The following is a 14041-nucleotide window of genomic DNA, read 5'->3' as shown; positions in this document are numbered from 1 at the left end:
TACTGAGAAGGGATGGGGCATGAGACCATGTCCCATCACTCGAACTCATAGGGATGTTTCCCATTGCTGCTAACTCGGTTTTTGCATGCTTTCATGAGATGCCCTTCTTGCAGAACAGCCAATTATGATATCCTTCAGGCAAAAACTCTCCAGTGTTTGGTAAGAAAACATTCCAATGAATGGCTGTGTGCAGAGGGATTAAAGTAGAACAAAATTATGGTAGCGATATGCCTCTGCAAGGCATTTGGCCATAGGGTATGAAGTGTTATCTTGCTCACCCTTTAATTTATTTCCTTTTTTGTTTGTCAGGCACGTTGTGTGTTTAGCAGTCTGAGGTGTTTCACAAGAATTGTTTTGAGGACAGTAGTTGTGTCTTGGACCAACCTGAACTCCCCCTCTGTGCTTGACCAGCACGACACCACTAATTGCTAAAGAAACAGAAAGTCAGGCTTAACTGGGAATGCTTCATGGGAGAAAATAAATTCCATATCCATTACCATGCTACTACCGGCTATGATGGATTAGCGTTTTTTATCTCCTCAGCTCTTTGCCCATGGATTGATGACTCATGATTGGGAGTATCTTGTATTTTCCACTTGACAAGCACACAGTTCTACCAGAATCGATGAATAAGCATGAAGTGCTTCCCTTTCATTTCACCTGGGAAGGGCTGACGCTGGGCGGGAGAAGGCCTGGACTCACCGCCGGGGCTCGGCACGCCGTGTTCGCCGCCACACTAGCGGGGAAGCCTGACCCGCTGCAGGGCCACAGCTGCGGGTGCAAAGGCCCGAGGGGCGGGAACAGCAGCGCCGCTGCGAGCGCGGCGCCTCACCAGCCTTTCCCCCTCACCGGGGCGGCATGGCGCTCCGCGGCGGCGGGGCGAGGCCGGAGCACCGGCTGGAGCCGGCGGCCCTTGCCCCTTCCCCCGGCGGGGGCGAGCGTGTCCCCGGGGGCAGCCAAGGTGGGTCGTGCTGAGGCGCTCGCGCGCTCCCGAGGCGCGGGCTCCTGAGGCGAGGCGGAGCGCGGGAAGGGTGAGGCCGCCGGCGGGGCGAGGCGTGAGGCGGCGGCAAGGGGCTGCGCCGTACCCGGCGCTGGCCGCCCCCTCCCCACCGAAGAGCAAGTCACTGGCGGGACAGCGACGCTCGCGGCGTGCCCGGGTGCCGGCAGCCAGCCGGGATTGCCGTCCCGCTCCCGGCATGGGTGCCGCGGCCGCCCCTCAGACAGCGAACCGGTGAGGCGGCGGGCGCGTGGTTACGGTTCGGCGTAACGTGTTACTTTTCCATCGCAGTTCTGAGGCTGTTTCTGTGAGGAACAAGCGTGGTTTGGATTTTTTTTATCATCCCCCCCCCCCCCCGTTTTTTTGCCATGTCGCCCCCCCCCCCCCCCCCGCCCGCCCAGGAATCCTGCTTTGCTGAAGAGCTAGCGTGTCTTTGAGCAGGTGGCTCCGTGCCTGCGCACCCTCGCACCCCTCAGGGCAGCCGCGGCCGGGCGGCTGTGGGTGTCCCACGGGCGTTCCCCGTGCCCCTCTCCCATTCTGAAGGCACTCGGTACGAAATGGCGAAATAAACCAGGAGCAGCTCCCCGCCGCGAATCCTTCTGCCTACAGCGCGTAGGTGCAGCCGCAGCGGGCGGCGGGGAGCGCCTCCCGGCCGAGGGCGCAGCCGTGCGGGGCGCGGGGAGCCCGCGGGCCGCGCCTCACGCAGCCCCTCTGCCTGCGGCTGGTCTGCCGCGCCCCGCCGGTGCCGCCCTCCGCGCCCGGGGGTGTGTGTGCGTGCGCGGGCGGGAGGCCCCGGCTGCGGGGCTGGCGGGCTCGGCGGGACCCCGCGGGGGGTGAGCGAGCCGGGCTCCCTCCGCGGCGCGGTGCGGCCCCCTGCGCCCGGTGACTCCTCCCGCTCCCCGCCCGTGACGCCCGGCGGTAGGCGGCCGGGCCGGAGGTGGCGGCGCGGCCCGCCCGGCCCCCCGCGCCGCGGGGCGGGAGTGCGGCAGGCTCCGCACTGCCTCCCCGGCGGTGCCGCAGTGCCGTGCGCTGCCGCTGGGGGCGGCCAGGGGGCGCTGGCAGCCGGTAGCTGCGGCGGCCTTGGCCGCGGAGCCAGCGAGCGAGCCCGGCTGGCAGGCGGCGAGGGCGGGCGCCGGCCTCTCCAGCGCTCGCGGGGTCTGCGGGGCCCGCCCGGGAGCGGACGGCGGCGGCGGAGCGCGGCCCCGGGGGATCCCCCTCGCCATGCAGACCCGGCGGCTCCTGCTGCCTCCCGAGGTGAGTGAGCGGCGCCCAGCCCTCCGCCCCCGGGCCCGGGAGGCCGGGGTATCCCGCTCCCCAGGCCCCCCGCCGCCCGGAGCGAGGCCCCGCGGGCGGGCGGGCGCGGAGGGCTCCGGCGCCTCAGCGGAGCCGCCGTATCGCCGACACAGCCCCAGCCCAGGGCCCGGGTGCCCCCTCACCCCGCCGCCCTTGTCCCCCTGCACGCCGCCAAGGGGAGAGGCGTCTCGGCGCCGAGGGGGATGGCGGCGATCCCCCCTCAGCCCTCACCGGCGGCGACGCTGGTCCTCCGAGCCCCCTCCACGCCATTCCCCTCCGTTCCCGGGTGCCGCTCGCCGGGTGCCCGGGACTGGGTGACCCCCTCACCCGGCGCGGCCGGGGCACCTTTCTCCCCAGCCGGCGGTCCTGGAGGAGGGGAGGGAGCTCCTGCTGCCCTCCGCCATCGGGGCTCCCCCCGGCCCCCCCGTGTGCCGCCGGTGCCGGGCCAGGCGGGGCAGTTCCCGGGCCGCGCCGTGCGCAGGGCAGCCAGCGGGCAGGCTCGGCTGCCGGCCCGGCCAGGGGAGGATCCCTGCCGGCATCTCGTGCCCTTTCCATGGCCTGGTCTCCGCGCTCTCCCCGGGCAGGGAATGCGACTTGCTCATCGCGATGTGTAACAAGTCACTCCTGCAATGGTGGTAGTGGGGGAGGGGGAGGGGACGAGCGGGCGGGATGCGTTTTATAACATCTCTAATTACGTGAAACAGTGGTCATGTCTCGCGCTAAGAATAACTGGCACTCTTGGCATGTCAGACTTTCTGCAGAGGTGGGTTAGTTACTTGCTCATGAACGTTATGGTTAAGTAGGTACATATGATGGAGGGTGGCTGGAGAACTGTTTTTATCTCGTTAACCAGACTGAGAAACAAGTAGCAGATGGGAATTGAAAGACTTTATGTTTTCGTGTTAACTATTTTGTTTATTTATAGACTAGATATTGCTGATTATTTTGTGACAGAGGTTTTTCAGGGAGTTTAATTTTTATGCCTGTTTTCTTTCAGTTCAAATATTAGAAGTTGACTGAATTCCAGCAATCTTTTTATTAAGTATGGTTGTATCAGGTTAGAATTTCTGAGTAACACTGCCCTCAGTGTTTTGGTCCAGGCTTAATCCAAAACTGGAAGGAACCCTTTATAAACAAATATAATAATAATAACAACAAAAACAACAAAAAAAGAACTCTACTTGAATAAAAGCTTTTATTTTCTTTGGACAGCATTTTACTGACTCGGCAGCATTGTAAAACATCGTAATTAACTTCTATTAGCAAATAGTTTTTGATTACATGGAACAAATCCAGATTTTACATACACCTTCAGTAGTAGAAACGACATCAAAATCCTTTGTTAGTTCCTGAACCCAGTAGTGAGCTTCTTTTTATAAAGTTATGGCATGTGATACAGAATAAGAAGAGCAGTCTCCTTGACCCAAGAGAGGCAAAATTAAAAATCTCTTCAGAGGTTTGGGGAATCAGAAATGGAAGCTGAAAAGGGGCCTAAAACCTGAAACAAGCCTCCCTCTATCTCAAGCCCTGATAAACACGTAACAAGTTAGCACATTGTGATCTATTCTTATTGCTTAATGGTGCCTTTTTTAGTGTGTGAAAAAGGAAGAAAACCACCCCAAAACTGCAGTGCTGAGCCCTGATACTGGGTGTTATTTTTGTGTGTTAGCTTTGAGTCAGTTATTAGGCTGGGGATTAAATACTTTCAAACGCACATTTCAGGATCTGAGGCCCGGGGCTAAGACTGAGTTGAAATACAGTTTTTTTTTTAGTTTGGCATAAAGTCTGACTGTGATTGTCTCAGGGAACAAAGGTAGAGACTGAACAAAGATGCAGTATTAAAACTTGTGGCCAAAGAATGATAAGCTTTTAATGTCTGTTGTTGCCTGTCCACTAGCTGTGCCAACTTTAGCAGAAAATAGCTTGCTAGTTTTCAGGTTTACAGGCTGTCTAAAAAAAAATTACCTGGCAATTATTTTGCAAAAGGATTAGAGTGGAGTTTTGCTTTTGAATAAAAGCTGGCCAAAAAGAAAGAGATTTTGGGAAGAAGTGGTGTATTCATGTTTTGTTGGTCGGGAAAATCTTTTGATGCACTAAGCTGAGAATCTTCCAAATAAAAGTGAGTTCCTTGACAGAAAATCAGGTGAGGGATAATAGTTCCAGTGCACGGTTAGTCTGTGTGCTGATTAATTGGAGATCTTTTCCAGAACATTGTTAGAAGACAGCAGTATATTCGTAGACTACTTTGAAAGTTTTATATGAAGGCTAGTCTTTTTTATTTTTTTTGTGATTGGGATTAAAGTTTCTAAAGAAATTGAAAGGTGGCCTCTTCTAGAGCTCTATTTGTGATTCTTTATGAGACTTGAACTTTGAAATGAACAGAAATGCAAACTAAAATGCTCGGTTTTCCCTGCTGTTTATGTGAAGCATTAAAAAACATGTCTGTACAGTGACACTTAAAAATTTACAAAGCTTTTTGTATTGATGAGAAATAGATCATCAAGAGTAAGTGGCTGAAAGTAAGAGAAAGTACTGAGGTTTAGGTGATAGAAACAGCTTTTACTTCTGTGTTGGCTACATCTTGCAACACTGGGAAAATTACATCAATTAATGTAAATGGATAGGAAGTTTTAAAAGATACATCAAGGATCCTTCATTGACACAGTAGTTTCTACTTAAATTAGAACTTTGGATACATATTTGTACAAATTTGGCTAGTGACTAGAGCAAAACACTATATACAGTTATCAAAAGAATAGCACACTGAAAAATCAGCATGATGCAAGTAATATAATACATACTATAGATATTACATGTAAATAATATATAGAATTAATATATAAATAAAAACCATTATTTATTTTATAGATGTAAATTATTCTATTTTTACAGACAAAGTACTTTCCTACTTATTGTTTGGTTGACTGGGTTTCACTTAATTGCAACTAAAGTGTAACATCATTATTTTTTTTTAATCTAGCTGTTAAGGTTCTTTTTAAACATTGAACATTTGAGGATTTTAAGGTGCCCTGTTAAATTTTAATGAGTGTAATCCTCAGCTAGTGTTTATGGGAAGGAATGAATGTGAGTGTCATACCTAGGGTATTAAACTATGTCATTCCTTTAAATGTTATTTTCTAGAGAAAATGACAAGATGTTGCAGGTCCCAGGACCTTTTAATTGGGATTAATGGAATACTGCACTCAGTACTTTGGTCTTTGTCAGATATTTGTTTCCTGAATGTGCTTTATAATGACTTCTCCCTTTTGCACTGTATACACGTAGAGTTAGGAATATTTAGGAATGCTACTATTCAGATTGCCGTAGCAGGCAGGTGAAATAGGGAAAATACTTTAAAGGTGAATTTATATGTACTCTTTCACTGAATCTTTCCAGTATCGTTTATTACTGGAGTATTACAACGGTAGTTATATGACTGTTGTACTGCTAGAAGCGATAAGTAGAAATGTGTAACACTGATACCTGTTTTTCAGAAATAACAGCCCTCCAACTAGTACATCAGCATCGTATAGGGTGAAGGTGAATGGTAGAAGAGATCCGTAAAGGATCACTTAAACTATTTTAAAGGTTATTACTAAAGAAATCTAACTAATTTAAAAACATAGGTTAAAGACAAACAGTGCATGGCCAGGAACATATGGGTAACAACACTAGGTAAATTGTTCCCTTTGTATTCTTCCATCCTGATCTGCTTGAGTAGGAGTTGACTTAAAGAAGCAAGTCCAGACAGTTGACAAAAAAAGAAGGGGGGGGCAGGGAGGAGAAAGAAGAAAGATGATGAAAGTATGTGAAAAACAGGTGTGGAGTCACAATCTGTGGATTTTCAGTGTTTTGTAAAGTGTGGAGCTCCGAATAACCTGAGTGATGTCTTCAGTCCATGTATAAACTAAGGCAATGGTTGTCTTAGTTATGAAGGCCAGTGAGGAGAGAGCTTAAAGAAACTTTAATGTTGTTTTGCTTCCATGTAAAACTTGATGATTTGGAAATGTCAGTATGTGGCAGTCTGACCATATGTTATGTTTTGAGGGTTTGGTGTCCATATATTAAATGTTTCACATACTTTTTCCCCAGTGTCCACTGTATGTTGGGCAAATGAAAACATGGGCTTCAATCTTGGATTTCAGCTTGCGTTGTTGTTTGTTTTTTGTTTAGCAATTTAGCAATTTAGCAAACCTTCATACTGAATTATTTGCAGATAACGCTAATGGCTGTACCTTCTTCCTTCAGTCTCTATGTTGTATATAGAATATCTTTGTCTTGTTTGTTATATTTGTTAATGTTACTTAGATCTCTGATATATTAATGGCAACTGAAGCTTCAACTCTACCTTATGAGTTGGTGGGGTCACCGTAGTATCAGTTCTTTAAGGCAAGAGTCTTCACTGAAGGTCCAGGAGCATTCTAGTATGCTCTGCTAGGATTGTCTAGGTTTTTCTGTCAGGAGTTGTATTGCAATGCTACTAGTGTATATTTTGCTTCTGTTTTCTATACTTCTCCCCCCTCCTTTTAATAACAATAGGGAGATTGATGAATTTTTAAAAAGAGATTAATTGCATAATGACATTGAGTAGGACTTTACAACTGGAAATGGTATTAACAGTTAATAAGTTTTCTTAAAATTGTTCTGTTGGATTTCTGTTACTGGTTTGGTTCCAACATTGTAATAAAGGTGGAAAGCCTTCTAGTGGAGGCTTGAGGCATCAACTGATACTTTAGATGCTGATGCTGTTTAGGGTATGGCTTTGTATATAAAATAATGCAGTAATGTGAATATTTTGAACCTTTGCTTGTGTTGAGTCCAGTTAAGAGTTAGAAAAGAAATGTTATCTACCAAATTATGACTATACTTACTGGTAATGTTTCATTGTGACCCTTACTGACTTGTACTTCAGTTTGGCCAAAGAGCAGTTGTGGGCCTGCATAAAAAGGCAAAATAGTTAGTATATGTCTTTACTTCAGTGCCCTTTTTTTTTTTATTATTTTTTTCCCCTTAGTGAAGTGGTAGCTGGGAGGAACCTGTCCTTCCCTCTTCCCAGCACACAAAGAACACAGAGGTCATTTCCTATCAGGTGATAATTTGAAATTAGGCCATACTTATGTCAGAAATTCATGTGTGCTCTATCAATTATGGAAGTGCCGTAGCTGTCCTAGTAACACTTACCAGCCTTACTTCTGGATTCTTGCAATTTTAAAAATTACTATAATAGGAAAGTTTTTGTTTACTTATATGATATACTGAAGCCCTTTTCTATAAATAATAATAAATAAAACTCTTTATACACATGCTCTGACTACAACATTTATATTTCAGTCTAAGTTTAGTATTTTGCTTGGGGAAGTAATATGGGTGAAATGCATTAAAAAATTCATAGAAGATGATCAATGGAGAAACATGAATGGGTACTTTTTTAAAAAAAGTAGTATGATGAACTTAAAAGGAGTTGGTAATGTTCAGTGTACGAAGCAGATCAAAGAGCTTTCTAAATCGCATAATAGCTTCTTTATCTGTGAATGTCACTGACTATTACAGGAGCTCTTCTATTTCCAGATCCAGTTTTGTAGTGTCAAAATTCTGCTTTGAACTCAGTGTACATGTTGACTTACCTGTTAGTACTCCAAGTGTGATCTAGAAAGTTGATTTAGGATCACTAACATAAAGGCCAAGCCATTTGAAACTGAATTTATCGTGTATATAGTTGTTATATATTCAAGAAGAATTGGCAAATCATGTGAATATGCATAAAGTTTATTGCTTGATCTGTTGGCCAGTCAGATTATTGGAAGTTTGGGAGATACTATAGGACAAAAATTACAGGTGTTTTCAGATCTGTGATTTTTTTGTTTCTTAGTTATTATTTACTGTATTTATCTTATATTTCTTTTAATACAGACAATGAAACTGTTCTGTCATCTTTTCCTTTTCTTCTTCAGCAGCTTTGATTCCTCCCCCATTTTTTTTAATTGTTGGATTTTAGGAGAAAGTTTTAAGAATGGTGTCATAAGCAGTAAAATATGGGGCCCAGTTTCTGGTGATCTAGATCCCTCTGGTCTGTGTTGTGCTCAGCCCTCATTCTGATCTTGGGTGTGCTGCACACCCAGTATCTCTGAGGTAGACTTTGGTGATCTGTGTGGGGGTGACATGGGTAATCCCTGCCCCAGTCATCTGCTGAAGACGCCAGGCAGAATTAAATTTGTATTCTGTCTTCAAGTTCTGCAGCTCTCAGCTTTGCATATCAATTCAAACAAAATCAAATTAGTTTTGTTTCTGCACTAGCTAGGGCAGTGCAGTGACTGAAAAGTAGCATTTGCTTTTTCTGCAGGTGTTGTAGAGAAGGAAAGGCAAGTGGGACTCAGTAATGTATTGTGGAAAAGGGGTGGCTGTCTGGTGCTGGTGATTTCTTAAATAAGCATGCTATGAAAGAGAAGAGCATGTATCTTGGATCTCCGTGTGTGTCACTTCTACTAACTGTTGAATAGGGATAATGCTTACCTGTCTTTTTAGGACATCACAGATCCAAGGAGCATGTTGCCTGATGTCATGCAAGACCGAGGACTGAGAACTGGGCTTGGTTAAGCTGATGTTTAAAAGAGCAGAGTGATTCTTGGATTGAGTCAGTGCAGTGCGCTGGTCCAGTGATAAAGGAGCTCCCATCATTCTAGTTCAAACAGTGGGAATCTAAATCCAGATTAATTTCTGATGGCTTGGATTTATTTTCCACCCATACTTCCTTAGAATTTGTGAAAGATTTTGTAAGTAGTGGGGAAAGACTTACAAGATCTGAAGATGAAGATAACTATGTTTTGTTTTGAATTAGAGGATGTGTTTGAATGCGTTTTGTAGTGTGAACAGAATCTGATGTTACATGTACCAAAGTCCTTTGAGATACCTTATTGGTAAGCATATTGTTCTACCATCAGTGGAATGAAAGAAACTTTTTTTTGGTGTAGACTTAAATACTTTTTGCTCCTTAGTGCCTCTTCCCTTCCTTCCCCCTCTGCAGTAACCCCAGCTTTCTCACATAACACCATAATTCTCTCTTTTTTCCAGAGCTGTGTGGGTATTGATTGCCCAGCAGATTGCTGCCAAAAATACATATAGCAGCTTGCTTTTCCCTCAGAAGACAGTCATTTGGATTTGGTTTTACTGTGCAGATACTAATTTTCAGGAACTATTTTTTTTTTTTTTTTAAAGATGAGCATAAAGAATAGTAAGTGAACAATGTGATCCCATAATCTTCATTTCTGTAGGAAATTAGATTTAAGATACAACACTTGAATAGTGATAGTAACTGAACATTTACCAGTACACAAGTCCTCTTCTTATTTGTGTTACTGAGACTGTGAATACAGAGTTTTCTTGGTAGGGTAGAGGAGACGCAAAAGTTAAATGATTAAAATATATTCAGCAAACCAATCATGTCAATATAACTTTTTTTTATTTCCCATCTGCACTGTAATACAGATAAATGAACATTTAGTATGAATTGGGATTGCATAAGAGGAATGTTCCCTTTTTGCCTATTTTTTATTTTTTTTCATTTATCTGGCAGCCTTTTTGAAATTGCGTGTCCTTCTACAATCCTGTAGAAACACATGCTATTGCTTGCTTCTGAGGGGTGTTTCAGAGGGGGAGGCACAGGTATCTGATTTACACCCTTTTGGGGGTTTATACTTCAGAACACGGCTACTGCTTCTGTTTTATGGATTAGCAGAGCATATTGGTTGTCATGATGTTACAAAGTTACATTGTGAGTGCTATATTGGTTAATTCAAAATGAGTATTTTAATGAGCTCTTATTTGGTGAAGCTGAAAGTATGTGCAAAGCCCACTTCTTAGGTTATATTATTAACAGATTGCTTTGAATAGAATATATATAGAAACAGCCTCTTAACTGAAACATCAAATTGCAATTGGCTGTGGGAATTTCATACTGTGTTTTTGTACAAATGATGAAGGCTGAATAAAACTCCAGGATACTTCATGTATTTCACAGTTCTTGTTTCTTTTATAAATACAGCTTTAAAAGGTCATTACTTTAAGCATTGGTCTACTTACATACTTTTGTGCTTTCAAGTAATTGTATTAGTATACTGGCCTAATAGCTTCTGTATTGTATATACCTTAGTTTTAGTTAACAAGTCACCTGTAAAATGCATTTTAACCTATCGATGGAATTTGTACATAGATTTTTATTTTTTTCTATATTCCTGTAGAATGAACATGGGTTTTATTATGATGAGAATTAGAAATAACTTCTTGAGATTCCTGGGCAATAGATACATGTATATGTAGTGGTTTTGTTGCCTCATTCTTTTCCTATAATGCCCTTTGTGGTTATATTTTATCTTTTTTAAATATTTTTTTCTTATTATTGCCATTAACCTTAATTTCTGTACAGACGGCTTGTAGATGCAGTTGTACCTTCTACTTTGAGGAAATGTATAATAGTAGCTCCTCTGTAGTTAATAAAACTTCTCTTAACTAGAGGTGTGAAATACTTAGATGCCTGAGGAAAGAAGGTAGCTGTGCTGATCCTGGATGTTGAGTACCCAGTGTGGGTACATGTCAAAAATTTTATTTCACAAGCTAAAAGGCGAAGGGTTTAAATGAATTTGTGAAGGAGCCATGCTGACAGTAAATAACAATGAGGATAGAAGGCAGCTTTACAGTTACAATGTTGCCTTATGATTTGACTGTTATTTTGGCCACTACTCCTCCTGCCCCATAGCTGTTTTGTCTAAAGACTTTCATTTATGTTTGTGAAATGGATGCATCACCATTGCTATTGGGTTTGTTCCCACCATTCCTAGAAGTGAGGAATGATATCATGTGGTTAATAGGGTTATTTACAACTGGTTTATACCAGTAGATCTGAATAGTGATGTTGAAATGTGTCGGGTTTCTCTCTCTCTTTTTTTTTTTTTTTCATTCTTTTATTTTATTGGTCAGAGAAGGAAGGAAACATGGGTAGGGAGAAAAAAAAAGGATGCAGGAAGAAGTGATTGACGAAGGAATGTGCGTATACTACAGTCTTAGAAGGAGCTGTAAAGCAGAAGTAGGGATTCATGGCTGAGCAGAATCAACTGCCATATCAGTGGACAAAAGAAGTGGCAGAGATTTCTGAGTTTTGGACTATCTGAGAAATGCATCTGAGCTTACGAGGATTTGGTGTTCCTAGAGCTTTGTAAGAGTTCTGAAAACTATATTTTGACTCAATAATAATGAATTATTTCAATTTTAGATGTTTTTTTTTTAATCTGTTAAGCCTTTATTTCCTGGGACTGCCAACAATGATACAGAACTGTGGGCACTTAGTTTTATAATTAAAACTTCTCTGAGTCTTACATAAATTTTAAGTAAAAGTCATGATTGGTATATTGCACCACTGGAGCAATGAAATACAAAAAGCTTTACAGCGAATCTGAATGCAAGTTACTCACCATTTCTGTTGGTTATGCTTAGTCCCTTCAGCACTGTTAAAAGCATGTTAATGGACCTCAGCATAAATGAGAATGATACTCAAAAATAGCAGTTTCAGTACACACTGTTGCTATGGATGTATTGAGTTGTATTGAGTGAGTTACTAGTTACAGATGACTTGAGATGTAATGCACTGTGAGCATCAGCAATGTAGTTATTAGATCATGATCACAAATGTGGGAGTGAACTTTGCTACATTTGACAAGACAGCAATGTTTTATAATGTGTTAGTATCATGTGCGCACGTGTATATATATGTTTGATCTTGGCATGATATGAATAGAAAGGTCAACACAAAATAGAAATTAGAAGTTCCTTTGAGGTAATTTCAGGTTGAAGGGAATATGAAAGAAAAAAAAAATCATTGATCTCTGAATTTATTTTCAGGGATGCACAGTAATCCAGCTCTACCTAACAGGATTTGAGAAATAGTAACTGTTTGCTGTCTATAATTGTATTTGTTTAAAATATGTATGTGGAAGATTTTAGAACACAGTAATGTTACATAGCTATCAAATGAGTAAAAATGACCACAGCAGTGTTGGAAGAAGGGTGTATCCATGTGTGTTGATAAAGGCAGCTTTGGGAGCTGATTGACTGCTCTTCAGTAGAGAGTGACTGTAGACTTTCAGACTTTTTTTCTGTACCGATTGTCAGATTGTCCTTTCTCTAAAGAGCAGCTGAGTGTATAAATTGTATCACTTCTAGCAGCTTCTTTCCCCAGTGGGTACAACACAGAATTGATGGGCTAGTAAATGGTAGCAAAGCAGTTTCCCTCTTTGCCTGTTGTCCTTTTCATCTGTCCCATTCTGGTTGTGTGTCAATTCTGGCTTTATGGTCAGGTACGGATTTTGCTCACAGTACCTGCAAGTGTTGGCCCCTCGTGGGTTTTATAAAAAGCACAGTTCCTTGGCAGTTGTAGGCATTATTTAGTGATTCTAGAGGACCTTAGTTTTTCCCTTATTTCCCAAATCTAAAAAAACATCTGAAACAATGATCAGTATATCTGGGATTCATTCTTGTTTCTACCCTACATTAGAAAGAAGAAAAACTTCTACTGAAGTATTAGAATACAGGGTTAATCCACTCTGAGATACATAGTGTGTGACTTCAAACAATTTTATTCTTCAAATCTGTTAAATGTTAACTTCTAATAGTCAAACCCTTGTTTCTTAAATAGAGAAACATAAAAAGTAATCTCATAAGCCCATTTATTCTATATGTTTTACTTCAGTTTGTATTTGAACAAAGTTATATAACAGTTTCAGTTTGGTATGTTAAAGGTATCATTTTTTTAAAAAACCACATTGTTACATTGGTGACATTACATGGAATCCATGCACAGATGCAGAAACATGATTTCATATTAAATTTATATTTAATACACTGCATTTTTTTTAATGTGGTTTACAATATTTTGAACTTGGAAATTGTATCAAGCAAGTATTACAAAACATTAGATTTATAAAACACTAAATTTTGAAGTGAGCTCTATGAGCGTTTGAGTAAGCTCAGGAAAGGATTTTCTCTTTTTTTCCAACTGCGTTCCTCTGGAAAAACTTGCATGGAAGGCAGCACTGCAGTGTAAACCTATCTATTTGTTCTTCCATAGAGCTGGGGATGGATACTTTTCAAGGCAGTCGAAAATAGTTATGTAAGAAGGACGCATAGTTCCCGTCTCCAGGTGCTGAGGGTCCTGCCTCTGCAGTGTGCCGAGGGAAGTACCGGCTTTTTGGCAAGGCTGGGTTTTGAGTCAAGAAATAAATCAATTTCTTTCTCCTTGAAATAGTAAAAAGGGTAGGCAATGGAATTTATTTTCTACTGTAAACTGTTACAAAGCAGGTATCCTTTTCAGTTTGGCTGCTCACTCTTATTTACTGGAGGACAAAGGTTGATAACACTGCTATAATTTTTCTTGTCTCCCTGTTACTTTTGACTGTGATACTTTCTATGATGCTTCTTTGAAGTTGCTGCTCTTTTCACTGCTTTACTACTGCTCTGGCATGTGTGAATGTCTCCTTATGGAAACTTGGCTGGAGACAAAAGTGAAAATAATAGCTTTAAAATGGCATGGGGAAAAGTCAAGGGGAAAGATGCAAATATGAGCAGAATAATTCAGGAGACTGTCTTCTGCTTTAGATACTGTCCATCTCTGTTCAGTTGATTGGAAAAAAAGACAAACCAATGCAACACTGAAATAGTTCATCTTTTGTCAGCATTCATGGGTAGTGAGCTGGTACAAAGTGTTGT

At 42.7% G+C, this 14041-nt stretch overlaps 1 protein-coding gene across 2 annotated transcripts in view; it reads left to right on the top strand.

The window, feature by feature from the left end:
• Positions 1–816: 816 nt before the first annotated feature.
• ZFYVE9 (zinc finger FYVE-type containing 9) overlaps positions 817–14041 on the top strand; it is a 61612-nt gene continuing 48387 nt past the window's right edge. Inside the window, exon 1 of one of the 2 annotated variants that reach the window (XM_056355805.1) lies at positions 817–961. The gene's annotated coding sequence lies outside the window, so the exon portion shown is untranslated. Of the gene's footprint in view, positions 962–2028; positions 2252–14041 lie in introns of those variants that run through there. The other variant, XM_056355804.1, reaches the window with a different exon arrangement.

This window comes from Falco biarmicus, chromosome 11 (genome assembly GCF_023638135.1).
Source record: "Falco biarmicus isolate bFalBia1 chromosome 11, bFalBia1.pri, whole genome shotgun sequence".
Classification (NCBI taxonomy): Eukaryota; Metazoa; Chordata; class Aves; order Falconiformes; family Falconidae; genus Falco; species Falco biarmicus.
The sequence above is the reverse complement of the archived record's forward strand: the minus strand, read 5'-3'. Positions and strand labels throughout refer to the sequence as shown.